The sequence below is a fragment of the Topomyia yanbarensis genome, unplaced genomic scaffold, assembly GCF_030247195.1.
Source record: "Topomyia yanbarensis strain Yona2022 unplaced genomic scaffold, ASM3024719v1 HiC_scaffold_280, whole genome shotgun sequence".
NCBI lineage: Eukaryota > Metazoa > Arthropoda > Insecta > Diptera > Culicidae > Topomyia > Topomyia yanbarensis.
Window position 1 is genome coordinate 438 of NW_026683471.1, and position 7,752 is coordinate 8,189.

Below are 7,752 nucleotides of genomic sequence, written 5' to 3' on the forward strand. Positions count from 1 at the left end.
TATATATATATATATATATATATATATATATATATATATATATATATATATATATATATATATATATATATATATATATATATATATATATATAAACATATATATATATATATATATATATATATATATATATATATATATATATATATATATATATATATATATATATATATATATATATATATATAAGTTATAAGTTATATAAAAATATATATTTTGATTTTTTATATTTATGTATAGTTTTTGCTTTTTTAGTAAAAATACCAATATTTTTGGTTCATTTATGATTACCAAAAGCTCATGTAGAAGCTCCAATTTCTGGTTCAATAATTTTAGCTGGAGTATTATTAAAATTAGGGGGATATGGTTTATTTCGAATATTTGCTTTATTACAAATTTTAGGAAAAAAATTTAATTTTGTATGAATTAGAATTAGATTAATTGGAGGAGTTTTAGTAAGTTTAATTTGTTTATTACAAATACATTTAAAAGCTTTAATTGCTTATTCATCAGTTGCTCATATAGGAATTGTTTTAAGTGGTTTATTAACAATAAGTTATTGAGGATTAAATGGAGCATATAGATTAATAATTGCTCATGGTTTATGTTCTTCAGGACTTTTTTGTTTAGCTAATATTAGATATGAACGAATAAGAAGACGAAGATTATTAATTAGTAAAGGTACAATAAATTTTATACCTAGATTATCTTTATGATGATTTTTATTATGTTCAAGAAATATAGCAGCTCCTCCAACTTTAAATTTATTAGGTGAAATTTCTTTAATAAATAGAATTATTAGATGATCTTGATTAACAATAATTGGTTTAATATTTTTATCATTTTTTAGAGCAGCTTATACATTATATTTATTTGCTTATAGACAACATGGAAAATTTTATTCTAGAATTTCATTTTTTTCAACGGGATTAATTCGAGAATATTTATTATTAATAATACATTGATTACCTTTAAATTTATTAATTATAAAAAGATTTTTTTTTATATTATGACTTTAATTTAAATAGTTTAATTAAAATATTGATTTGTGGTGTCAAAGATATGAATTTTCATTTTAGATCATGTTAAATTTAAATTATTGTAAAAATAGTTTTTATATTTTATTATTTATTAGTATTATATTATTTATATTTAGATTAAAGTTTTTATTAATTAATTTAGTTTATTTTATTGAATGAGAAATTATTTCTTTACATTCTATATCAATTGTTATAGTTTTTTTTTATTTGATTGAATAAGTTTAATATTTATATCATTTGTTTTATTTATTTCTTGTTTAGTAATTTTTTATAGAAAACAATATATAGAAGAAGATTTTAATATTAATCGATTTATTTTATTAGTATTAATATTTGCATTATCAATAATCATATTAATTATTAGACCAAATTTAATTAGAATTTTATTAGGTTGAGATGGTTTAGGATTAGTTTCTTATTGTTTAGTAATTTATTTTCAAAATGTAAAATCTTATAATGCAGGAATATTAACTGCATTATCTAATCGTATTGGAGATGTTGCCTTATTATTAGCTATTGCTTGAATATTAAATTATGGTAGATGAAATTATATTTATTATTTAGAAATTATAAAAAAAGATTTTTGTATAATAATTATTGGTTATTTAGTAATATTGGCTGCTATAACAAAAAGAGCTCAAATTCCTTTTTCTTCTTGATTACCTGCAGCTATAGCAGCTCCTACTCCTGTATCAGCATTAGTTCATTCATCAACTTTAGTAACAGCTGGAGTTTATTTATTAATTCGTTTTAATTTATTAATTATTGATAGAAAAATTAGTCAAATTTTATTATTAATTTCTGGTTTAACAATATTTATGGCTGGATTAGGAGCTAATTTTGAATTTGATTTTAAAAAAATTATTGCTTTATCTACTTTAAGACAATTAGGTTTAATAATAAGAATTTTGTCAATGTGATATATAAAATTAGCTTTTTTCATTTATTAACTCATGCTTTATTTAAAGCATTATTATTTATATGTGCGGGTGTTGTAATTCATTGCATAAGAAATATTCAAGATATTCGATTTATAGGAAATTTAAGAATAAGAATACCAATAGTATGTGGATGTTTTAATGTAGCTAATTTAGCTTTATGTGGAATACCTTTTTAGCAGGGTTTTATTCTAAAGACTTAATATTAGAAATAGTAAGAATGTCTTATTTAAATTGTTTTTCTTTTTTTCTTTTTTTTTTCTACAGGTTTAACTGTTTGTTATTCTTTTCGATTAGTATATTATTTATTAACAGGAGAATATAATGGAATTTCTTTAAATAAATTAAGAGAAAATAGATGAACAATAATTTTTGGTATTTTTTGATTAATATTTATAGCTATTATTGGAGGAAGAATATTAAATTGATTAATATTTTTTAATCCAGTAATAGTTTGTTTACCTTTTATAATAAAAATTTTAACATTATTAGTTGGTGTATTAGGTGGATTATTTGGATATTTAATTAATAATGTTTCTTTTTTTTATAAATAAATCTTTTTATTTTTATAATTTTAGAAGATTTTTTGGAAGAATATGATTTATACCAATAATTTCTACTTTTGGATTAGTAGAAATTTTTTATTAATTGGATTTATAAGATTAAAAATTTTTGATCAAGGATGAAGAGAATATTTTGAAGGACAATTATTATATATTCAATTAAAAAATTATTCTTTATATATTCAAGAATTTCAGAATAATAATTTAAAAATTTATTTATTGAGATATATAATATGAGTACTTATTTTAGTTATTTTATTATTTTTAAATTATTTAAATAGCTTATATATAGAGCATAATATTGAAGATATTAAGGAAATTATTTTAATTTTTAAATAAAGTATTTATAAAAAAAAAATTATTTTTATATTGAAAATATAATGTTTTAATTAAACTATATAAATAAAATAAGATGATCAAGAAAAAGCTGCTAACTTTTTTCTTTAATGGTTTAATTCCATTTATATTTTTAAAAATTAATTTAATTGGAATATAAATATTCATTGAAATCATTAACAGTGAAAATATCAATATTTTTTAAATGCAAATTAAATGTTATAATTAACTATTATCCTAAAATAAGGATGATTGAACATCTATGATTAGGTCGAAACTAATTGCATTTTATTGCTTCATATTTAATAATTAATTATTTCATTCTAATATTCCTTGATTTCATTCATGGTAAAGTCCAATTAATAAAATTAAAATGAAAAATAATCTTGTAATAATTCAGTTGATTAAATTTGATGATTTATTAAATTAAATTATTGGTAAAATTAAAGCAATTTCAACATCAAAAATTAAGAAAATAATTGCAATTAAAAAAAATCGTAGGGAAAAAGGTAATCGTGAATAATTTATTGGATCAAATCCACATTCAAATGGTGAACATTTTTCTCGATCTATAATAGTTTTTTTTATAAGAAAGTTGCAATTATTATTATGATAATGGTAATAATTAAAATAATGATACTTATAATAAAAATTAATATAATTATTTATACTAAAATGAATTAGTCCTTATGATTGGAAGTCACATATGCAAATATATACTTTATAAATTAACTACCTCATCAATAAATAGAAATATATAAAAATAATCAAACTACATCAACAAAATGTCAATATGAAGCTGCAGCTTCAAATCCAAAATGATGTCTTTTTGAAAAATGATTATTAATATGACGAAAAAAACATACTGTTAAAAATGTAGTTCCAATTAATACATGAAGACCATGAAATCCAGTTGCTATAAAAAAGGTTGATCCATAAGTTCTATCTGCAATAGTAAATGGTGATTCAATATATTCATAAGCTTGTAAAATTGAAAAATAAATTCCTAATAAAATTGTAAAAAATAAACTTTGTGTAGTTTGAGTATGATTATTTTCTATTAAACTATGATGTGCTCATGTAACAGTAACTCCAGAAGCAAGTAAAATTGCCGTATTTAATAAAGGAATTTGAAAAGGATTAAATGGAAAAATTCCTATAGGTGGTCAGTTTATACCTTATTCAATAGCTGGTGATAAACTTCTATGAAAAAACCTATTTTAATCCACCTAGCGGTGCAATTGTGCCTTTCTCAATCATGAATCACGAGAATGTGTGCTTTGTTTATATTCATTAAAAACTTTTAAATTTTTTTTATATTACATTTTATTATTATACATCACATGACAACTATATACAGGAAAATAAATCATTATTCGAGTCCTAAAATTTTGAAGAAGAAAAAACAGCCACGGTAATATTGAACTGAAAAACCTGTTTTAATCCACCTAGAGGTGCAATTGTGCCTTTCTCATTTCTCCAAACTATGATTTAGTAGCTGGTTCGTACAATATAACTTTATGGAAATGTCTTTCATTCTTATTACACTTGGTAAGTATATATAAGAGCACCTTTTTGCATTCATCGCGGTATCGGTTTGAATCGGAGTTTTCTATGTGATCGACCTCCACAACCCGTAACTCCGGTGCTGGAAGTCGGATGGAGATGGAATTTAATATCAGTTTCTGGGGACGCAACACCTTTCATTTGAGACTAAGTTGAGCAAATCTAGCCATTTTCGAGAAACCAATATAACCGTTATTCTGAATTTGGATGCTTCCGGATCCGTCGATGGTGGCCAGTGTGGCCAAAGAGACTTTGAATGACTGTTGGGGACCTAGATCTACATTACATTTTGGAAAAAAAAATCACCTTTTTACATTCATCGCAGAATTCGTTAGAATCGGGATTTGCTGCGTGATCGTACGTATCACCCTGAAATTCAGGAACCAGAACTCGGATCCACACAAAATTCAACAGCAGCTGATGGACCTTTCATTTAAAATTAAGTTTGTCAAAATCGGTTCAGAAAATTCCGAGAAACAGATTTGGAAAAATCAACAAATTTTGTTTTGTAACCATACTCTTCAACTCGTAATCCGGAACAAGATGTCGGTTGAAAATGAAATTCAATAGCAACCTATGGGAATATTATACCTTTCATTTGAATCTTAGTTTGTAAAAATCGGTTCAGCCATCTCCGAGTAACCGATGTGGACATTTTGTTAACACACACACATACATACACACATACACACATACATACATACACACATACATACACACAGATATTTTGCGATCTCGGCGAACTGAGTCGAATGTTATATGAGACTCGGCCCTCTGGGCCTCGTTTAGAAAGTCGGTTTTTGGAGCAATTGCATAACCTTTCTATATAAGAAAGGCAAAAGAATAATATTTAATTAGCTTAATAAGCATGAGTTCAATGTTATCTTCATGTGATTATAATTTGCAAAGGTTGGTGGAATGCGTTTGAACGTGTAGGGAATGGGGGTTTAGTAGAGTGGGTGTGGAGGATGCGTCAGAAATCCTTCATCTTATTTCGGTATACGGGGTGGATGAAGGAAATCTGGGCGTGAGGGTGATCCAAGAAGAGGGGAGTGATGAAGGAGGGAGGTGTAAGGGCAAGGTGGGGAGGGGGGGGTGTAAGGGGCGGCTACGCAATACTCAACTGCATATTTTGCCTTCCATTTGAGACTTGGTTTGAGAAAATCGGTTCAGTCATCACCGATGAACCGGTGTGACTTTAATTGTGGAATATGCCCGGAATTCCGGACTTCCGGAATCATCGATAGTGGACAATATATTCAAAGAATGTTTGATTGGCAATCAGTGATCTAAATCTACGATTAGAAGTAATTTGGTGACCATTTCAATAGTTTTTAGCCTCTGAGGTATTACGATTGTACCGATTTATATGGGAAATTCCAGTGTATCCTTACTAACACCCCTGTAACTCCGGAAGCAAGAGTCAGATCCGAATGAAATTCAGCAGCAGTCAATGGCATTACTGTATCTTTCATTTGAAATTAAGTTCGTAAAAATCGGTAGAGAATTCGTTGTGGAATGGGTGTGATATTAGCTTAGGAACTTGGCGGGTTCCCCGAGGGCGTCATGAACCGTCATAGGTGGCCAATGTGGTCAAAGCTGCTTTGATTGATCATTAGTAATCCAGACCCGCAAACTAGAGTAATGTTACATCAATTTTAATATGTTTTACATCATTTGAACATTACGGTGGTACCAGTTTATATGGGAATTTGCTGTGTGACCGCACTCTTCAACCCGTAACTCCGGAACCGGAAGTCGGATCAACTAAAAATTCAATAGCAGCTTATGGGAGCGTTATACCTTTCAGATGAAACAAAGTTTGCGAAAATCGGTTCAGCCATCTCTGAGAAAATTGTGTGAGTTTAAATGACACACACACATACACACACACATACACACACACATACATACACACACACAGACATTTGCCGATCTCGACGAACTGAATCGAATGGTGTATGATACTCGGCCCTCCGGACCTCGGTTAAAAAGTCGATTTTTACAGTGATTGCATAGCCTTTCTTTATATGAGAAAGGCAAAAAGGTGCGAAATCGGCAAAGTCCCAAAAAGTCGATCTTAGCAAAAAAAAAAAATTTTCGAGATAACATAAAATCTCGACGTTTCATGCATTTTAAAGATGTTTGGCATCAAAAATACGAATTCGATTTCTGAAATTTCATGAGGTCTCCCCTTTGAAAAAAAAATTTGAGTTCCGGCTTATATGGGAATTTCATATGTGACCGGACGATTTAGTCTATATTTCCGGACCCATATAAGCGATCCGTGCGAAATTTTATTGACATCTATGGGGATATTATAGCTATCATTTGGGATTGTGAAAATCGGCCCAACCATTTTCGGGAAACTGATGTGAGTTCGTAAATTTTGAAAGATGTCCGCTTTTCCCGGGCACTTCCGGAACCGTCTATGGTGGTCAATGTAGTCAACGAAAGTTTGGTTGGCCGTCGGTGACCTAGAACAGCAAATTTAAGTTGTTTGAGAGACATTTTAGCGAAATTTTTACCTTTTTTGCTCTCATCGGAGTATCGGTTTGAATCACAATTTGCTATGTGATCGCACGCCACAACCTGTAACTCCGGAACCGGAAGTCGGATCGGGATGAAATTAAATAGCCATTTACGGGGACGCAATACCTTTCATTTGAGGCCAAGCTTAGTCGAATCGGTCTAGCCATCTCCGAGAAACCGATGTGACTGTTATTCTGGATTTAGATACTTCCGCCGGGGCTTCCGGAACCGATGATGGTGGCCAATGTGGCCAAATAGTCTTTGAATGGATGTTAGTGACCTAATACTACAAATCGAAGCAGTTGTGGTCATATTTTGGAAAAAAATTCACCTTTATACATTCATTGCAGAATTTATTAAAATCGACATTTTCTGCGTGTTCGTACTCATCACCCTGTAATTCCGGAACCGGAAGTCGGATCCATTAGAAATTCAATAGCAGCCTATGGGAACGTTGCACCTTTCATTTGAGACTAAGTTTGTCAAAATCGGTTCAGCCATCTCTGAGAAAAACGAGTGACATTTTTGGTCACATACACACACACATACGCACATACACACACATACATACATACACACACACAGACATTTGCCGAACTCGACGAACTGAATCGAATGGTATATGTCACTCGGCCCTCCGGGCCTCCGTTAAAAGTCGGTTTTCAGAGCAATTGCAATACCTTTCTATTGAGAAAGGCAAAAAGGTGCGAAATCGGCAGTCCCAAAAAGTCGATTTTTAGAAAAAAAATTTTTTTCGAGATAACATAAAATCTCGAC

At 28.8% G+C, this 7,752-nt stretch overlaps 1 pseudogene; it reads left to right on the top strand.

Moving 5' to 3' along the window:
• The first annotated feature begins 1,699 nt into the window (after positions 1 to 1,699).
• LOC131695092 (NADH-ubiquinone oxidoreductase chain 5-like) lies at positions 1,700 to 2,532 on the top strand (annotated as a pseudogene).
• The last annotated feature ends 5,220 nt before the right edge of the window (positions 2,533 to 7,752 follow it).